Here is a 21248-nt window from a genome sequence, read left to right as displayed (position 1 = left end):
AGGATACAGACTGGCTCCTTAGAAAACAAAATGGGTGTCACAGGCCCAGAGATCCTCAATGGAAACCCATAACCATAAGTGGCATATGATTTTTAAAAACTGAATGTTTCAAACATCGAAGTAGCAGCAGGGGGAGACTTCCTATTATGCATCCGATGAGTAGCAGCCACTTCTTACCTTCATTTGACATTTCTAGAGGCTTATAAGTAGCAATAGAAGCACCTGTAAACCACACCTTAGATAATCTCTATGGAAACCTGCAGCTGACAGGCACAGTTTGATAAGCGGACCCCACAGGTAAGGAAAAGCAGAAGTAGAAGATATCCAGAGGGAGTGGAGACCTGGCGTAGCTAACGAACAGGGGACTGCAAACAGGGAAGTTTGAGAGGGGGAGAAGGAGATCCCCCTGCTGAACGAGCAAGGTGCAAGTACTAGTCTTGGGATAAGTGAGTTTGTTTGGCTGTTTGTGGTTTTTCTTTCTCTTTCAGGTTATTTCTGTTACAGAGTCAGTTGGGATTGTGTGTCTGGGGACTGTTTGCCTTTGTTCCCTGGATCATCCTTGATCATCTTTAATCAGCCTTTGATCACCCTCCCCTGGTGTGATTAGTGAGGAGGGAGGGCTGACCTAGGAGAGAAGGCCTTAAAACCCAGAGGATAAGCAACCAATGGGAGCTAGCAAAAGGGGAGTTTGAGGGAGGGAGTCATAATATAATTGGTATGGTTAGGAAGGGCTGCATGGTCAGTGCCAGCACTGCTCCTGTCTCCTCCACCTGAGACTGTATCCAGACAGACAATCTAACCATGGATGCCTCTACCCAGATCCTGGTGTGGACTTGCAGAGACTGTGAACTGCATTTCCCACTCACAGAAAGCCAGGCTGGGGGAATCTCTCAGGAAGCAGGTGAAAGAGCTACAGGAGCAGGTGGCTAGGCTGAGGCGCATTCGAGCCCACGAGGAATTCCTCAAGAGTATTCATATGGAGACATCCAAGGCTGAGGACGCTATCCAGCTAGAGAAGATTGCTGTCACACCACCCCGGGAGGAGGAGATGTCTCTGTCACAGGGAGGACACTGGCTGCTGGTTACTTCTGGCAGCAGGCAGTGCTCCACCCCTACTTCCAACCCATCCACCATGGTGATGGAAAACCATTATGCTGCCCTGGCAATGAGCAATGAGGAATCACCCCCAAAGGTGGAGGAGGAGAAGCCATGTACCCCCAAGGCTGAGAGGATCACAGCCACCACTCCCAGGAAGAAACCTAGGGTTGTGGTGGTTGGTGACTCTCTTCTGAGGGGGATGGAGGCACCCATCTGTCGCCCTGACATGACATCCCAAGAGGTATGCTGCCTGCCAGGGGCCCGTATCTGAGATGTTATAGAGGGATCATCAAGGGTCATCCGGCCCTCTGACTACTACCCCATGCTACTCATCCATGTGGGCACTAATGATACTGTGAGGTATGACCCTCAGCAGATCAGAAGTGACTACAGGCCTCTGGGAGTACCAGTGAAGGTGTTTGGAGCGCAGGTGGTGTTCTCTTCAGTCCTTCCAGTTAAGGGTAGGGGCCTAGGCAGAAACAGATGCATCCTGGAGGTGAATGCCTGGCTGCAAAGATGGTGTCATCAGGAGGGCTTCAGCTTCCTTGACCACAGGGTGCTGGAAGAAGGACTGTTAAGCAGAGATGGGGTCCACCTATCGAGGAAGGGGAAGAGCATATTTCGATACAGACTGACTAACCTAGTGAGGAGGGCTTTAAACTAGGTTGAAGAGGGCAGGTGACCAAAGCCCACAGGTAAGTCAAAAACATGGAGACTTGAGAGAAGGGTCAAAATTTGGGGGGAGCATGGGCTATTCTAGCAGAGATAAGGGAGAGACCAGACAGAACTGGGGGAGGGGGAAATCAAATCAGTATCTTAGATGTCTGTATATTCATGTGAGAAGTTTGAGGAATCAGCAGAAAGAACTTGAAATGCTAGTAAATAAACACAACTATGACATAGTTGGCATCACAGAAACTTGGGATAATACACATGACTGAAATATTGGTATAGAAGGATACAGCTTGGAAGGAGAGGCAGGGAAAAAAGAGAGAAGATGTTGCCTTATATATTTAAAATGTATACACTTGGACTGAGGTTGAGAGGGGAAAAAGGAGACAGACTTGTTGAAAGTCTCTGGGTAAGAATAAAAGAGGTAAAAAACAAGGGTGATGTCATGGTAGGGGTCTACTATAGAGCACCTAACTAGGAAGAAGAGGTGGATGAGGCTTTTTTTAAACAACTAACAAAATCATCCAAAGCACAGGACTTGGTGGTAATGAAGGACTTCAACTACCCAGACATCTTTTGGGAAATAACACAGCAGGGCACAGATTATCCAACAAGTTCTTGGGATGTATTGGAGACATATTTTTTTATTTCAGAAGGTGGAGAAAGCTACTAGGAGAGAGGCTGTTCTAGATTTGATTTTGACAAATAGGGAGGGGCTGGTTGAGATTTTGAAAGTGGAAGGCAGATTGGGTGAAAGTGATCATGAAATGGTAGAGTTAATAATTTTAAGGAATGGTAGGAGGGAGAACAGCAAAATAAAGAAAATGGATTTCAAGAAGGCAGACTTTAGCCAACTCAGGGAGTTGGTAGGTAAGATCCCATGGGAAGCAAGTCTAAGGGGAAAAACAATTGAAGACAGTTAGCAGTTTTTCAAAGAGACATTATTAAGGGCACAAGAACAAACTATCCCACTGCGTAGGAAAGATGGGAAGTCTGGCAAGAGATCACTCTGGCTTAACCAGGAGATCTTCAATGACCTAAAAATCAAGAAAAGTGGAAACTAGGTCAAATTACAAAGGATGACTATAAACAAATAACACAAGTATGTTGAAACAAAATTAGGAAGGTCAAGGCACAAAACGAGATCAAACTAGCTAAAGACATAAAGGGTAACAAGAAAACATTCTACAAATACATTAGAAGCAAGAGGAAAACCAAGGACAGGATAGGCCCATTACACAATGAGGAGGGAAAAAACAACAGAAAATGTGGAAATGGCAGAGGTGCTTAATGACTTCTTTGTTTCTGTTTTCACCAAGAAGGTTGGTGGTGATTGGACGTCTAACATAGTGAATGCCAGTGAAAATCAGGTAGGATCAGAGGCTAAAATAGGAAAAGAACAAGCTAAAAATAACTTAGACAAGTTAGATGTCTTCAAGTCATCAGGGCCTGATGAAATGCATCCTAAAATACTCAAGGAGCTGACTGAGGAGATATCTGAGCCATTAGCGATTATCTTTGAAAAGTCATGGAAGACAGGAGAGACTGGAAAAGGGCAAATATAGTGCCAATCTATAAAAAGGGAAATAAGGACAACAAGGGGAATTACAGACCAGTCAGCTTAACTTCTGTACCCTGAAAGATAATGGAGCAAATAATAAAGCAATCATTTTGCACACATCTAGAAGATAATAAGGTGATAAGTAACAGTCCACATGAATTTGTCAAGAACAAATCAGGTCAAACCAACTTGATAGCTTTCTTTAACAGCCTTGTGGATGGGGGGACGCAGTACACATGGTATATCTTGACTTTAGTAAAGCTTTTGATACTGTCTCACATGAACTTCCCATAAACAAACTGGGAAATGCAGTCTAGATGGAGCTATTATAAGGTGGGTGCATAACTGGTTGGAAAACCGTTCCCAGAGAGTAGTTATCAGTGGCTCACAGTCATGCTGGAAGGGCAGAATGAGTGGGGTCCTGCGGGGATCAGTTCTGGGTCCGGCTCTGTTCACTATCTTCATCAATAATTTAGATAATGGCATAGAGAGTACACTTAATAAAGTTGTGGACAATACCAAACTGGGAGGGGTTGCTTCGGAGGATAGGATTATAATTCAAAATGATCTGGAAAAATGGTCTGAAGTAAATACGATGAAATTCAATAAGGACAAATGCAAAGTACTCCATTTAGGAAGGAACAATCAGTTGCACACATACAAAATGGGAAATGACTGCCTAGGAAGGAGGACTGCAGAAAGGGATCTGGGGTTTTAATGGACCACAAGCTAAATATGAGTCAATAGTGGAACACTGTTGCCAAAAAAAGGAACATAATTCTGGGATGTATTAGCAGGAGTGTTGTTGTAAGCAAGATACGAGAAGTAATTCTTCCACTCCACTCCGCACCGATTAGGCTTCAACTGGAGTATTGTGTCCAGTTCTGGGCGCCACATTTCAGGAAAGATGTGGACAAATGGGAGAAAGTCCAGAGAAGAGCAACAAAAATGATTAAAGGTCTGGAAAACATGACCTATGACAGAAGATCGAAAAAATTGGGTTTGTTTAGTCTGAAAAAGAGAAGACCAAGACGGGACATGATAACAGTTTTCAAGTACATAAAAGGTTTTTACAAGGAAGAGGGAGAAAAATTGTTCTTAACCTCTGAGGATAGGACAGGAAGCAATGGGTTTAAATTGCAGCAAGAGAGGCTTAGGTAGGACATTAGGAAAAACTTCCTAACTATCAGGGTGATTAAGCATTAGAATAAATTGCCTAGGGAGGTTGCTCTTAAAAATCTCCAATGATAGAGATTCCACAAACACCTGTCCAAGATGATCTAGATAATACTTAGTCCTACCATGAGTGCAGGGGACTGGATTAGATGACCTCTTGAGGTCCCTTCCATTCCTATGATTCCAGAAAAGGAATCAAGAATAAGGAGAGTAACTCTAGAGAATGCACAAAATTTAATGTCTCAGGGGGCTTATTGGCAGATACCTAAAAATCTACCTGAGCATCATTTTCATGGCTATAGGAAATCTTCACTGTTTTTCCCCCCCTTGTAATAGAAGGTTGTTCCTCATCATTATTGCTATACATATATAGTGTACACTGCATTTCCTTCCTTGTTAATGTATAGTAATCAGTTAAAATATCAGAAGCAATGTTTTTATTAGGTTTGCATGTGTTCGTTTTGATTATATTCCCATTTAGAAAAGACTGAAAAAGGTTAAACTGGAGTAGACACCAGAGCAGCAGCTTTTTGAATCATGTCTGGGTTCTCCTTTCAAGCTTCAAAATATATATAATACGGTAAGGAGTTTGTGCATAAGTCTGAACTTGTTTATGAATTATTTCTTATTTATATAGGTATAAAAAGGAGTGCCTATTTAAAACCCTAGGCACCTCTGGCACCAAATGCTAATTAGCTACTAACCCCAAGCTGACAAACTTGAAACCCCTCACACAAAACCGCAAGCATCTTTTGAAATGAGAAATAAGCTGTTTTAAAGTTGCCATGCAACATCACCATGAAGATTACTGGCACAGGCACCAATATCTAGTTACCTGCCTATGGTGGGGCAGTGCCCCATCCCAGTCAGGAAAGGGTTAAAGAGCTCCTTTGGGCACAATTAGCCCCATCCCAGCACACCTGTGAGACCTAGCAAGCCTGGCGATGGATGGGTGCTTAAAAGGGAGAATCCCTGCTCAGAGCAAAGTGGCACTCAGCTAGAGCTATTTACAGGCAGTACCAGGTTTACAATGACATCAGTGGTGCCATAGAGCCAGGCCCATGCTCAGAAGGGACCCCGGCCTGCTCCGCTTGCACTGCGCCCCGAGACCCAGCCAGCCCGTTCGCTCCCCCAACCACCACTTGCTCCTCTCGGTCTGCCCGCCAGCTGACTGAGGGCGCCTCTCCGCCTCCTGGCCCCACCCACTGGCTCCTCTTTGCCCCCTGGCTGGACCCCAGTGCACCTCCAGCTCCAGGCAGTCTCTGCTTCCCAGCACCTGTGGGACCCAGCCTGTCTCCTTGGAGCTGAGCCACCTGGGACTGGTGCAGAAGCCTTGCCAGTCTCAACCAGTTGGGGGGGGGGCAGTGTGGGGGGCTTGGCTGGCCCCTCCAGGCAAGTGGGCATAGTGGCATGGGCCTGCCCCTGAAGGGAAGGGGCATGCTGGCAGCACAGGACTAGGCAGGCCGCCCCTGCCATGCCATGCCCCATTGCCATTGGCTGACCCCTTGCTCCAGGGACCGATCTCTCCACGCCATGCTCCATTGCCTCTATGGAGGCCCACAAAAGGTTAATCCAGCCCTGCTTAGAAGCCTCTGTTGCCTGGACCCTATGGTGAGGTAGTAGGACTATCTTCTCCTTTTGAACCCTGGGTCCCTCAGCCTAGACCTCTCAGATCCCTACCCAAAGACTATTTACCTTTCGCCTTGTGAGAAACACTGGCGTGAGCCAGGACTGCTTAATAAACTGCAGGTAATTATTTTGTTTGCCTTTTTCAGTCATGCCTAGAAGCAAGGGAGCCACCTCCCTAAGACAAACAGCCAGAGGACCTCCCAACCAGTGCTATAGCAACATCTACAGCCAGGTAAGAACGTCCGGGACAAGAGAGATGCTCACACTTTCTGCACAAGGATGCCTTACAGGTACAATCTCTGGCATTGCTTTTAATAGTGAGGAAGATTGGGGTAGGTGGATAATAAAAGATATTTTTCTTGGCCCCCATCAAGAGATGTTACCCCAGGTGAGAAAGCAAGTGGAATTCTGCATGGCTGAATTTAAAAAGTAGGTGCAGTTACTAGCTCCTTTTGCTGCACCTTGTGTGTGTTGCTGTGTTAGTGTCTTCTATAAATATCCCATTGAAACCAGTAGACTGTTTGCACCTGGTGCATTCAAACAGCTGAGCATGCAAATTCTGCCTAGGCACTGATGGAGTGTGAGGCAACAAACAAGCAGTAAAGGGTCAGTGTAACTAGACTGCACCACAACTATGAGTGATATAGAGAATAATCCTTTCCTGGCCACTGGGAAATGGACTAGGGGAGCATATAGGATTTTTGTGTCTGTAAACTTGTGTGCTGGATTATCCCCCTCCCCCCACCTTAGATCCATGTGCGGAGAATACCCTCTGTGTGTATATCTCCCTCTCGCCATGCAGAATGGGGAGATTGCTCCTTACCTCAAGTGAGCCTTCAACTGGGTTGGGGAGCTGGGTGTGGGGAAAGGAGCAAAGGAACAGTGTGTAAAATCATAGTTCCTTGGATCCAGCAAAAAATCTGCTGGAAAGTCATGACAGCCTGAGGCCATACTGCTTTCGCCATCCAGTCCCTCCCTGTTGTGAAACCCATTTGCAGAGATACTAGGGTTAACCCTGCCAGCATATCTCCACTGCAGGGGAGAAGAGAGGAAAAAAATGGGGGGGCAGGTCTTCTACATAGAGAGCCTTGGCAGATTGCCACAAGGTTTAGAGAAATCACAGGGCATCTTCCACACTAAAGTCCTTGCTCATTCTGCAGCGGGACAAGTCCCACCCCCTCAGTGGGAAGCTCTGAGAGGCAAACCTTGCAGCATTTTCTTTTCCCCCTGTTTTCTTTTGTGGGTGATGCAGAATCTTGGGGCCAGATTGCCATTATCAGATACCATTCTTTACCCGGGTCTTTCTGATGACATTCTTGCTTGTTTGCCATTGGTCTTCCTCTTGATCTGTTTGGATGATGATAACCTGCTCAAAGCTGATGCTTTTTGTAGCATCTTTGACCTGGTGGTTTCTTGGTCGCCAATTCTGCAAAGAGAACCATGGCTCTGTTAACCCTCAGGGATTCAGGCATGCCATTCTCTTTGCAGGACTGGGATTGTAGCTCTTAATATACCAGCATCACCATGTTCAGAGATGGGAAAAGAAGGGACCCTTCTATAAACACCTGTGTGGATACTCTTCTCCCTGAGCCTGCCTCCCACAAAGATTGCCCTTCAGAACAGCAGGGCTCAGCCCTGAAAGCATGCACCAGAGTCTGTGGACTGCTGCTCTTGTCACTAGTCATTCGGAGTTAACTTCTTTTGTAACTCAAGTCCAGTCAAGAAAATCAGATTTAAAGATGAGAACCTAGAGAGTGCAAATTTCATTGGTCCCTCAACTCTAAATGGATTTGTGGCAACCCTACAAAATAACATTTCTTTGATCAGTTCTTCTCACGGTGAAGCAAGGATGATGGTTTATTATTACCTGGTTTGCAGCCCAAGAGGATAGGTGCCCGATTCTCTTTGACTTAAATCTAACTCCTATTTGTGCCTTTTGAAAATCTTCCTCGAGTCCTTGCTATGTAGATAAACAACCTACACCTACTAACAAAAGCTATTTGAATAACTTTACAAGAGCTATATTATTTATTCTCCCTAAAGCATTCTTATATAGTCCTGGTCTGCATTTCTCTTGTTCTATCCAAGTGATTTCTATTTGAGCCTAATAGCTGTCCAGGGTTTGTTTTTATATATTCTCCTATGTTAGTTCAATTATGTTCCTATCTCTGCCAATTTCTCTCTTTACTACATTCCTCAAGTTATCTGCATTTTGTTTCGGGTTCATTTTTTGTATAGTCAGGCTTTCATGACTCCTTTATCAACTATATCTGTGAATTTAAAGTGGTTCTACACTATCTGTATATGTGAACTCCTTCTGAGATCATCTTGATTAGCTAAAGTGAGTAATTTCATTTCAATCCTTACTATATTATTACTATCCTATTGTAAGCCTAATGCCTTTACACCAGTTTATTTCTGCAACATCCTTCAGGGTATACATCTTGAAAGATCTCACTTATACCAATATGAATCCAGAGTGACTCCACTATAATCAGTGGAATTCTTCTGAAATTTACATTCCTCTCAATTCCATCTCCCTCTACTTTATGATACATAGACATACAGACCCAGTCACCATGCTTTTTGCCGCAAAGACTCAGTTAATTACGCTTTTAAGTGTTACCACCTGAAATACTGGACTAGGCGCTACTCAGCATAAGTAAGGGTGGCAGAGTTGAGCCCTTTGTAACTTTGTAGCTATTGATTCTGGACCCAAGTTTTATCATTTTTAATGAAATGTGAAATATTATTCCTGTTTTACGTAATGGCACAGCAAGATTATTTTTTTTAAATTTCCTTATGTCAATACAAGACAGATACATTTTAGAAACCTACAATACACTGACACTACAGATGAGCTTTCAGCTAATCTTTCTTCAACCTCCTCCATGGGTCATCTGCAGGCAATGAAGTGTGTCTTGGTTTATTGGGGGGGGGAGGTGTTTGGACTATTTATACTTCTTACACACTAAAGTACTACTCAGCATCAATAAGGATAGAATAATCAATTGCATGTCAAAAAGAGAGCTGAGTGGGGGTTAGGCTTCTCTTTCTTTCAAGCAACATGGAAGACTAGAAAGGTCTCTGTGTCCGCTTGCACCAATGTAAAATGTGTAATCAGGCCAGTGAGAACAGCTTTTCCAATGACTGACTGGCCCAGTTTCACCAGCATCAGTTTAGTCTACTTGAGGATTTAATCCACTTGAGATTGTTAGGTTTAAAATCTGATTTCCGGGTTAGAAACTTTTTTTTGCCTCAATCTGTTTAGGTTATCTCTCTGTCTCTTACCCTGTTGGCTTTTACGCTAAATGCTCCATTACGTCAAACTTCACCCAGAAAAGGAACAGTGCTCATTGAATTAATCCAGGTATTCATTCATTCCCAAAAGAATGTAAGAAGCCAGCTACATTTTCTCTCAGTCATTTGCTCTGACTTCTTCCAATCATCCCATACTAAAGAAAGAGTCAGCTTCCCTGAGAAGCTGCAAAAGGTGTCTAAGTGGTTTGAAAACTCTTTGGTCAGGAACTAGGTTTTCTCTTGTGTTCATATAGGGCCTGGCACAATTACTTCTGGGGGAATTCTGTGCTAAAAAAATAAAAATTCTGAACACTATTTTAAAATTCTGTATATTTTATTTGTCAAAATGACACCACATAATCACGCTCGTTTCAGTTATTTTTGGTAACTTCAAAATACCTGTCAGCAAGTTTGTCTGTAACAATTCAGACAAAAAATAGGATTTAGGAAAAAATTTTGACAAATAGATTCCTTACGAGACATATTAATACAGAACTTTGAGTAATATGTTTCTCTGTTGGAGTTTAAATGAATTTCCTGCATACCTCAGAAGCAATGCAAAGGCTTGGGGGAGTCAGAGCTAACAGAGGAGCTGAATTATGCTCATTTTATTGCTACAGATTATTGCCCTAGCACACTATAGTTGGCATAATGTATTTCCTCCATTGTGGCAGAATTAATCTCATCATCATTGTAACTGTTAAAAACCAGACTACCACACATGATCAAGGTCTCCAGGTCACTGGTATTATACTTGGCACCCCTACTCCAACAGCTCTATGTCAGTGGGTAGCATAACAGTATGGAACAGGGGGTTCTGGGGGGGAGAGGAAGGATTGTTAGGGAGTTGGGGAGCCTCCCCCATGCAGCCCCTGGTTGACTGCCTAGCCTCCCCTATTGTCAGGTATATCTGCCCCCTTTCCTATGTGGCCCTGCAGCCCCTGTCTCATTCAGCCCCTGTCTCAATGCTGTCACCCCACTAGCTCCTGAGCCTGCACCCCAGTTTGTCCTCCCTACTAGCCTTTCTGTGACTGTGACCCCCAGCAGCGCTGTGTCCTCTGTTCTGTCCGTCCTGTGCCGCCTCACCTGGCCCCACTGAGAGGAATGCAGCCTCTCCCCTTACCTCTCTGCTAGCTGGCTGCCCTCTCTTCTGGTGCCACTGCAGCCCCTGGTGGGAGAAAGGTGCAATTGCAGCACCTCTCCAGCAGAATCTATATTCTGCAAAGAAAAAAAATCTGCAGGAGATATGATTTCTGCCTGTGCTCAGTGACATAGAATACCTTCAGGAGTACACAATGACACTCCAGTCCCGACTGGGGCTGCTGAATATTGCAGTAGGATGTATTATAAATAAAAATAGACACCCACTTTGTACTTTCATCACCTTGGTTGCTATGGCCGCTCTTTAAGTCAGGGGAGATGCGGGAAGCCATATTGTGATCTGACTTACACTTGGATTAAGCCAGATTCTATGTCATGTTCTAGGCTAAGAACCTATATAAACAAGCACTCCTTTATCCTCAGGTTTGTCTGAGCTTCCAGTTTTTGGATTAACATCCTCAATTTATTTAATTACATTCTGATATCCAAATATGCAGTGCTGCCAACTCTTGCAAACTGATTGTGAGTCATGGGATCTTGCTCCCTGCAGGAAGAGCTCCTGCAATGACCCAAAAAGCTCCTTCATTCCTGTGATTTTTCTCCCCACTCCCACACCCTTGGGCTAGGCATACATGCAGCTCCGTATGACAGCTTTGGGTCTAAGAACCCAAAACCTGCCTTGCTACTGAGCCCTGCTTTTATGAATGTGCCTTGAGCAGAGTCAGGGTTGGGGCAGCAGAAGGCTGGGGAAAGGGGAGGCAGGGGGAAAAGTTGCTGTTGGGTCTGGGCCTCCTGCTGCACTGGGCTTCTCCTCTGCCCAGGGTCCATTGGCAGCTTTTCCTTGATCCCTGCACCACCACCTCCTATTGTTCTCGGAGGGACTTCTCTTCCTGAGACCTGAGGAGTCTGTGAAGTGGTGCTGCTGGGATCCAGGCAGAGGAGAAGCCTGAGCCAGCAGGAAGGAAGAATAACTTAAAATTTAATTAGTTTGAGCTATTTAAATTTGGACAAATAATTCTGAGATTTTTAAAAACTTCAATATCTTTGTTACCAAAATTATAAGCAGAATGACTTACAATTTTTGCAATGCTTAGTGAGTGAGATTCTTCTAGAAAAAATATCTGAGCATTATAAATACAATTGCTGCACTGAGGAATAGCCAGCCTTGCTTGGGTAAGGATTTTCCAGCCATTTGCAAGGTGGCTGATATTGTAAAGATGGTTGCAGCTCACAAATCTTTATTGGAAAACTAGTTACACAGGGAGAGTGCTTTGTGTTTCGTAGACAGTCATTGTTCATTTTCCAGCTCCATTTTATAGCCGTTGTACAGTATATTATAAAATAACAACATGATTCTTTTGTCTTATTTATGATGAAGGTGTAGGTGACTGGGCAGGAGAATGGGGGGGGGTAGTCAGAGCCCCACAAATTAGGGAGGAAGGTTGAGGAGGGAGATGGGGTGATGGGGAGGAAGTGGGAAACTAAGAAGGGAGAAAGTGAAGACTGTAATAGGAAACGGATGACCGCTCCCCATCTCAGGGGAAAGTGGAGTCTCCATCTGAGCAGCCAGGAAAAGACACATTTTTGCGTGGCCTAAAGGTTGACTTTTCAACCTGAAACTATCAAACACACATTGGCAAATAAGTAGAAGGGAATTAAAATCAAAACATACTAAAACCCATGATTTGATGGAGTGGCTTTTTTTTTAATCTCATGAATTTGGGGCTTTTACACACACACACACACACACACACACACACACACACGGCAATGGAGAATCAAGGCTCTTGGCATCTGAAGGGATTTTGTTACCATAGTTTGACAAAGGAGAAGCTAACGTGCCCTCATGTTTTTAGCAATCCATGTTCCTGCTATGAAGCTCTCAACCAACACTTCTCAATCTGTAAGTAGATGCCTTTAGTTAAAAGGTTCTTACTTAATCTAACAGTGGTTTAGCCACATTCTGCTCTGTATTGCACCAATCAATGTTGTTGACTTAAGCTGTCAAGTAAACTTGTACAACTTTCACTTATTTGGTTGTTGCCTCTGAACTCAGGTTATCTGGAAAATGTCTTAAATCCATTTATTGGCCTAAATTGTCTTCCATAAAAGTGGTCCAAGGTAACAGAGCAGAATTTTGACTCATTGTGAACAACTACACTTGTTTCCTTAGGTCTTAAGACACAATAGGTAATTGCTATAAGCTTTTCTTCTTCCCTTCTCTGTTCTATTAGGTTGAACTTTGTAGGGAAGCGCTTTGTCTCAGATAAAGGATCCATTCTGGAAAGCTTACCTAACCCTTATGACTTTTTGGATTTTATCCATGTATCCAGATCAGTCATGTAATTTTGTTTATAAACTATTCCTTACTGCTTTTGAAGACTCCTATATTAAACACCACATATGCTATAATTTACATTAAAGTGTCTGCCTCGAGTTGTTGTCTGCACTTCTTGTGCACCTGCCTTCTGGTTCAGCTAGGGTTACCATATTTAAAAAATAAAAAAAGAGGACACCCCACGGGGCCCTGGCCCCGCCCCTTTCCCACCCCCGGCCCCGCCCCAACTCCGCCCCTTCCCCCATCCCAACTCCGCCCCTTCCCTGTCCCTTCCCCAAAGTCCCCGCCCTAACTCCGCCCCCTCCCCTGAGTGCCCCGCATTCCCCCTCCTCCCTCCCAGCCACGCAAAAAGGGCTGCCCGAGCGCTACCGGCTTCACAGCTTGCCGGGCAGCCCCCAGACCCTGCACCCCCGGCCGGCGCTTCTCCAGTGCAGCTGGAGCCCGGGAAGGGAAGCACCCAGCCGGGGGCGCAGGGTCTGAGGGCTGCCTGGCAAACCGTGAAGCTGGTAGCGCTACCGGCTTCGGGCAGCCCCCATGCCTCCGGACCCTGCGCCCCCGGCCGGGGACTTCCCCTCCCGAGCTCCAGCGGCTGCTGTGCTCCCTGAACTCCTGGGCTCTGTAAGCGCCAAGCTGCCCGAGCGCTACCGGCTTCGGGCAGCCCCCATGCCTCTGGACCCTGTGCCCCCGGAGCCCACGAGGGGGAAGTGCCCGGAGGGGGGCGCCCGCTCTAAGGTAAGCCAGGGAGTATTTTTCCTGGACATGTTTGGCTTTTTGGAAATTCCCCCCAGACGGGGGTTTGATTACCAAAAAGCCGGACATGTCCGGGAAAAAACGGATGTATGGTAACCCTAGTTCAGCAGTTGGTATATCTGCACGATGATCCATGGCACAGACATTGCCTATCTAGCTATCCTTCTAAGAAGCTTCCTATTTTATACATGCAAGATAAGTGCCTTTCATCCACATACCTGCTTTTTACAAAAGAAAAATAATCAAGAAAAAAGTGGCTAGCAACTATAACTAGGAGCTTGGAATTATATTATTTGTGGTTTTCAGATCAGCCCAATTTTTGTTAAAATCTTAAGATCCAAAACAATTCTGTCTCCAGTTCATTTTATAATTGATCTTCCTTAATGGGATTAAAGGAAGTGTCAGTATCCTGACTGCTAAATCTCAGATTGGATAATGTCTGCTTTAAATTCAGAAATGAAAGATCTTTGCATCCTGAAGCCACAACTTTTAATTTTATCCTGAGCTTAAATTTTTGCTTCAGCTATATACTTCAGTAGCTCAGCTTCAATGTGAGGCACATAAGAATATTGCATCATGTTACTGAAAGTGGTAATGTTGTATTTATGCACAGTACATGCTCTGCAGGCTTTTGTCCAAGTAGTACAAATGCTACTGACTTGATCTAAATATGTTCTTTGAACTCTGCTCCTAATTTCCTGTGCAGTTGACTCACTAATAAAACAGACTTCTCTCTTTCTTACACATACTCAGACAATATATTTTACATTAGTATAAAACCAACACTTTCAACATGAAAACCCTTTCAGTCTCATATTATAGCCTACTATACACTAGAAACATTGGGCTGAATGCATTCCTGGGGAATTTCAACTAGCAATTAATTTGACCCATTGGCTAATAAATCCAACAGTTAACCAACCTCTTTTCACAGGGAACACAGCCTTATTATTCAGTAGGTGTTCAAGACTACAGAAGCTTCCACATTCACATTCATATTACAATATGAGACGTTGGAGACAAAGTTGCTTACAATTGAGTCTTTTCACAGTGCTCAAGGAATTAAAAAAACAACAACATACAGATGGTAAATATCCAAGTGGAAATTAACTAAAAGAACCTAACATACTTTCCAACACTTCTGTTCCATTGTCTGTCATGTCCTTACATCCAGAGCTGGTCCAACACGTGTAAACAGTCAAGCAAATAAAATGTTGCAATGAAATGGGAAAGATTTTACTTTATCTAGAGCAGCAAACAAGATATTGCACACACACATTTAGCATCACTGTTACCAGCAAACCATCTGGAGACGCATCCTCCATGCACACAAATTAAGGGTCTGATTTGTGCTGCCCTAGAACTCTGTGCCAAAACTTGTACTGACACCTTCCTCTTTCCCCTGCCTTAGTCTAGTCTTCAAGCCCAGGTGCCTTAAGATGGATGCTGATTAAGTTGTCTAAAACTGGGATATAAGAGCTTAAACCTGAATTTAGGCAAATAACAATTGCACCCAAATTTGAAAATTGAGCCTGTTGTGTTTCAGTGTGGGGAAGGCACTAGCTTTTGTTGGTTTTGTCTACTGATGGTATTTAATCTTTGTCTTGGTCATTGTGGACCTAGCTTTGAAAACTGGTTGCCTAAAATTATGTGTTATTTAGGCACCCAGCTTTGAGAAATAGGCTGACAGTTGCTATTGTAACTATTGTTTAGTGATTTGCTACATGGGGGGCTATAAAAATAAGATAGAATGTAGTAGCAGTGCTGATGGGCTCTGAAGACATCCCACCATCTTCATCCATAGGAGGTTGCCATGATGTGGGAGAAATCCTTTGAGCATCAGGGTCTTAGTCTCACATTTTGGTTTTTGACATGTATCTGCATGTGCCAAACTCTTGTGTGATGGGATGAACGACCACAAAAATGGTAATTGAAATATTAGAAATGACACCAGAGTTGAATCCCAAATAGAGAGAATTGCCAAAGATGCAGAGAAAACTGGAGGGGAAAGGAAGAGAGAATTGTACATGGCATTTATAAAAATAACTTAAACATTCCAATATTTTACAAAATCAAGAAAAGGGAAATTGAAATTAAACATCCAAAAATGAATGGAATGCTACACAAATATTTATACAAATATTTATCAGAAAGCTGGGAAGATGTTATCAAATGGATTTGCATTAAACAAGAAAACAGCTTCAGGAAAAACAAAAGAACAGTGGCATAATTTAACAAATCTGTATTTGGGGTGTTGCCAGCTGTAGGTGCTTACAAAAGGATTTCTTAACGAATTATTTTTAAAACTAATTTTCTGGGAAAATGTAAAATGCTGGTAGTTTAGTATCTCACAGTAAATACTCCAAACATTGAGGGACATATTAATACTAGTAATTCTCCTAATTTTGTAATAAGTAATACATAAACGTAAGCTGTTTTACAAAGAAGGGTTGGAGCTCTGCCATTGAGGTTACATTTAATAAGTATTATTTATGACATTACAAAAATGTAAGGACTTGAGCGTGTGTCTTATGAGTGGAATAACTACCATCTCCTGTGTTAAATACCCACAGAGTATGGAGGCTGAGGAATTTCTTCATCCAGGGAATCATTATCACTGAGTTTAATGGCAAAAACCATCAAGCCACTCTATTGAAAGGTATCTTCCAATCCCCCTTGCAAACTATAGTGATTAGTCACTAACTAACATGCTCTTCTTTTGTATAACTAAATGTGTCTTCTCCATACTCATTCTCTGCGGCCTTTGACAGTATCAACCTGCCATTTCGCTTTCTCTGCCTAGTTTTTCTCTACACTACGTTCTGTAGATTCTCTTGGCATTTCCCAAGGAGCTGTTTGTGGCCCCCTCCTTCTTTACATTCTCTGCACTTGTCGTCCAGTTGCCCTCCTTCACTCCCAGAGTTTGTTTTTTTACCTACCAGATACCAAAACCCCTCAAATCTACTTTTCTCCCTCCCTGACCACAGCTCTGGTTCTCATTTCACCACTTTCTTAGACTAAATATGAAAATTGAACTGCTCATTTTTCCTATAAAAGCCTCTTCCAAACCTGCCTATTTCTCCAATAATTTAACTTTCCATCATGTTGATAAAAAAAAAATAGGGGGCTACATTAATAATATCAACCAGTGTAGTGCATCTAAGATATGTCTACCACCATGTGTAACTGATGGATTTTGCATGTTTATGCCTCGCTGCTATTTTTATCTTGTATCATCAATACAAACAAGTGATATTAGTAACAACAACTATATTAAAACAGAAAGAGAAAAGCATCAAGCTCACATGGGAGAGATTTTCCTTCTAAACTGCAATTCCCAAGAGAGAAGTTGGGTGAGGTAATATTGTTTATTGGACAAACTTCTGTTGGTGAAAGAGACAGGCTTTCAAACTACATAGCATGTGTCTTTCACCAACAGCAGTTGGTCCAACAAACAGTATTATCTCACCCAGCTTGTCTCTCTAAGATCCTGGGACTAACACAGCTCTAACACTGCAAAGGATATTCCAAAGGACAGATGAAATTAGATACCCAGAAAAAGCTATTTGGTTCATTTTTCAGAGAACACAATTTTCATTGGCTGCAACTGAGTTTGTCAGCATACAGCTGATTTACACAAAGGATCTGATTAGTTTAAATGGTTTCATTCTATCAGTAACCTCAGTGAAGTTTTTTGTTGGTGTTTTTTAAAGGTAGCTTCCTGATGCAGTACATGACTCTTTTCAGCCATTCATGAGCCAGGATTTTCTACCTGCACAATAAATTTACCAAGCCTGGCAAACTCCACCAAGATTTGCACTTTCCTACAGATTATTGCCCTAGCACACCATAGTTGGCATAATGTATTTCCTCCATTGTAGCAAAATTAATCTCATCATCATTGTAACTGTTAAAAACCAGACTGTCACACATGGTCAAGGTCTCCAGGTCACTGGTATTATACTTGCCACCCCTACTCCAACAGCTCTATGTCAGTGGGTAGCATAACTCAGCCCAGCTGAAAGCCAGTCCCATTCATTTCAGTACTTTCAAGCAATATATGTCATATGGATTTAAAAAAAAAATTAAATGTTACAGCTGTTATTTTTGGTGCCTGGTCCCTGATGGGCTATAAAGGAAACTTATGAGACTAGATAGATCCTAGCTTGGAATTCTACTACATGAGTTTTACTGCGGGGAATTTTGGTCCAGCCAATCTGATTGTTCTGTTTTTGCAGCCCATTCTATTATGATGAAACAACAATGGCTGATAAGATTTCCTTGTAAATGCTCGAGTATTCCCAGCTGACTATTGTATTTTGGAACTGTTCGTATTGTTGCAATGAAATCCTTATCTTTGAAACCATGGACCTTAGTTATAACGGTCTCTTAGGCTAATGGACTTTTCCTAATATCCAAACAGTGTGAAACTTCCGCAAAGGACCTTTCACCTGGCCAAATTCTAGACTTTGCCTAGAACCTCAGGGTTTCAACACATTTCTCTAGCTATCTAGCCTCCCACCACAGTCCAATTTTCTGGTTCGCCACAAAATCTTCCTTTTTAAACTCTTTGCCTCTCTGCCATTGGAGGCACTTCCTGGTCTGTTGCTGTGTCGTTGAGAAGCAGAAGGTCAGCAGTACTGAAATTCACACAAAAATTGTAGGAAAAAAAGAAAACTACCTATATATATATATATATATATATATATTTTTTTTTTTTTTTTTTTTTTTTTTTTTGAGGGAAATGTTGCTAAAGGAAATGATGATGAATATTCTCAGCATGAGGAATCAAACACCAAAACAAACATCTATCTGGCTGTTGGCTGCCCTAGATGCATTGTAACAACTCCAGTCTTCTCAATACACTTTTTGTTCTGTAACGTTGAACGTAGGAGCCTGATTGTGTCATGTTCTGAGCACCTCCTTCCAGCTGCTTCATGCCTTCATTTGACAATGCATTGAGTGCACTCAGCTCTTGTCAAGGTGAGACCCGTAATAGTATCCCTTCTCCCCCCAGCACTTAAGAAATGCCCAAGGAAGCAGGCATGCCAGGTGTTAAGAAGGAACAGATAAGACAGCAAATGAGAGATGGTTCAGTGACCTGAAAGAGGCCAGACCGAAGCTGAAACTTAAACATTATAAACAGGAGGTTATGTAGCTGCTCTAAAAATAATCATTCTATTTTTGTGTCTTAGCATTCCCAGCTGCTGCCTGCTGACCCAGGAAGAGAGGGCCTACAATGGGGAAATCAAGCCCAGCTCCCCCTCAGCAATGCAAAACACAATACCCTAGGCTGGTCCCAATGCCACTTTCTAAACCAATAGGAAAGCCGTTTGCAGACAGCTAAATGTCTTCTAATTGAATGAACTAACCCGGATATTAAATAAATACAACAAATCCTGCAGACAAATAATCAGCAGCTCTGGCTACAGCTTCCCTGCTGTCCACATGGCTGTCAACACACAGCTACCAGTGCGATTTTATAACCGGAAATCTTTGGGGCATCTGACCCCCTCCTTTACCTTCCCTTTCCTCCACTCCATTTTATGCACATCATCATAATTGTATGCCATCCAACAACTCAATATAATTGATAGTCTCTGAATGAGAAGATCCCAGAACTGGAATGATTGTTAATGTTGCACGTCAGGGTAAAACAGCAATGGCAGTTATCTGTGAAAAGCCTGGATAAACACGCCAGCACTATGACCATTTCTAACCAGCTCCAAGAGACCGTCACTTTCACGGGTACTAAATTTTCTCAAAAAGCAGAGTGTCATATTCTGCTATAGTGGAATGGCTGCTGCCATGACCAACAGTTTCAAATGGTTTTCATACTTTGTTTCATGCAGACTGATAATATTAAAGATGACTCCAAGCCAAAGAATTTAGATCTCATATCAAACCCACAGCCTCATCCCAAAGATGAGAGGTGCTTGGAACCAGGGGGTTATTCCGGCTTACAACAGGCAGAAGGGGTAACCACAAAAAGCAAGATCCAGGACTTTGATTTGGGCCCAAACACCAGTTAACATTTTTTTCTCCACAATAAAAGTTTAAGTAGCCATGGGTTAGTTCTGTCTTTCCTGGCTGACTATTGGCTCAGTTTTAAGGTGCCATGCACACCAAGGAACCACATACAAATGTTGAACCATTACCATCATCAGAAACAGAAAGAGCACCATTGATTCATTTTAGGGAGCAATCTGTAGTCTCTTGAACCGTTATCCTTATAGAAACATTAATATAATAAAAGAAAAATCTGTATATCACCATCCTCAAAATATCTGTTTTTAATACAGTATTGTATTGGTTATTTGTATTCAAGGAACACTTGGCATTTATACATAGTACTTTACTTACTTCAAATCACAAACATTACTCATAGACTCATAGACTCATAGACTTTAAGGTCAGAAGGGACCATTATGATCATCTAGTCTGACCCCCTGCATGCTGCAGGCCATAAAACCGTCCCTACCCCTTCCCTGGACTCTGCTGTTGAAGTCCCCAATCCTGTTTTAGGTGACTTCAATCGGCAGAGACCCTCCTGCTAGAGATCCCTGCCCCATGCTGCGGAGGAAGGCGAAAAACCTCCAGAGGCTCGGCCAATCTGCCCTGGAGGAAAATTCCTTCCCGACCCCAAAAATGGCGATCAGTCAGACCCCGAGCATATAGGCAAGAGTCACCAGCCTGACCCCTGTCAGCCATTATACGATTTACCTACCATTGTTTGGTTTTCCTTGACTACTATGTTTTACCATTAAACCATTCCCTCCATAAATTTATCTAACTTAATCTTAAAACCAGACAGGTCCGTCGCCCCCACCGTTTCCCTCGGAAGGCCGTTCCAATATTTCACCCCTCTGACGGTCAAAAACCTTCGTCTAATTTCAAGCCTGAACTTCCCCACGGCCAGTTTATATCCATTCGTTCTCGTATCCACATTAGTACTAAGCTGGAATAATTCTTCTCCCTCCCTTGTATTAATCCCTCTAATATATTTAAAGATAGCAATGTAATGGATGCAACATCATGCTCAGTTTGTGTGGTAGTTTTTGTGAAGTGTGAAAACTGCAGATGAAGATAAGATTCAAACTCTTTTCTACTAGTGAGCCAAGACTGGATTTGAACTCCAGTCTCTAAATGGCAATGGCCAGTGCATTTAGCCTAACAAACAGTGAAAGAATATTAAATAGTAAAGCTGGCTAACAAGGAGCCACCATCCCACAAGATGAAAGTGCGTCTTGTCTACATTATATGAATCATAGAATCATAGAATCATAGAATATCAGAGTTGGAAGGGACCTCATGAGGTCATCTAGTCCAACCCCCTGCTCAAAGCAGGACCAATTCCCAGCTAAATCATCCCAGCCAGGGCTTTGTCAAGCCGGGCCTTAAAAACCTCCAAGGAAGGAGACTCCACCACCTCCCTAGGTAACGCATTCCAGTGTTTCACCACCCTCCTAGTGAAATAGTTTTTCCTGATATCCAACCTGGACCTCCCCCACTGCAGCTTGAGACCATTGCTCCTTGTTCTGTCATCTGCCACCACTGAGAACAGCCGAGCTCCATCCTCTTTGGAACCCCCCTTCAGGTAGTTGAAGGCTGCTATCAAATCCC

The 21248-nt window shown here is 43.1% G+C and overlaps 1 long non-coding RNA gene across 2 annotated transcripts; it reads left to right on the top strand.

Moving 5' to 3' along the window:
• The first annotated feature begins 328 nt into the window (after positions 1-328).
• Positions 329-19874, top strand: LOC128848605 (uncharacterized). Of its 2 annotated transcripts, none has more exons than XR_008447076.1 (6): positions 329-422; positions 4989-5087; positions 6283-6368; positions 12394-12440; positions 16199-16284; positions 18821-19874. It is a non-coding gene; the product is annotated as an uncharacterized LOC128848605 (long non-coding RNA). The 2 variants fall into 2 exon arrangements; XR_008447075.1 differs by having other exon boundaries at positions 329-446.
• The last annotated feature ends 1374 nt before the right edge of the window (positions 19875-21248 follow it).

This window comes from Malaclemys terrapin, chromosome 14 (assembly GCF_027887155.1).
Source record: "Malaclemys terrapin pileata isolate rMalTer1 chromosome 14, rMalTer1.hap1, whole genome shotgun sequence".
Classification (NCBI taxonomy): Eukaryota; Metazoa; Chordata; order Testudines; family Emydidae; genus Malaclemys; species Malaclemys terrapin.
The sequence above is the reverse complement of the archived record's forward strand: the minus strand, read 5'-3'. Positions and strand labels throughout refer to the sequence as shown.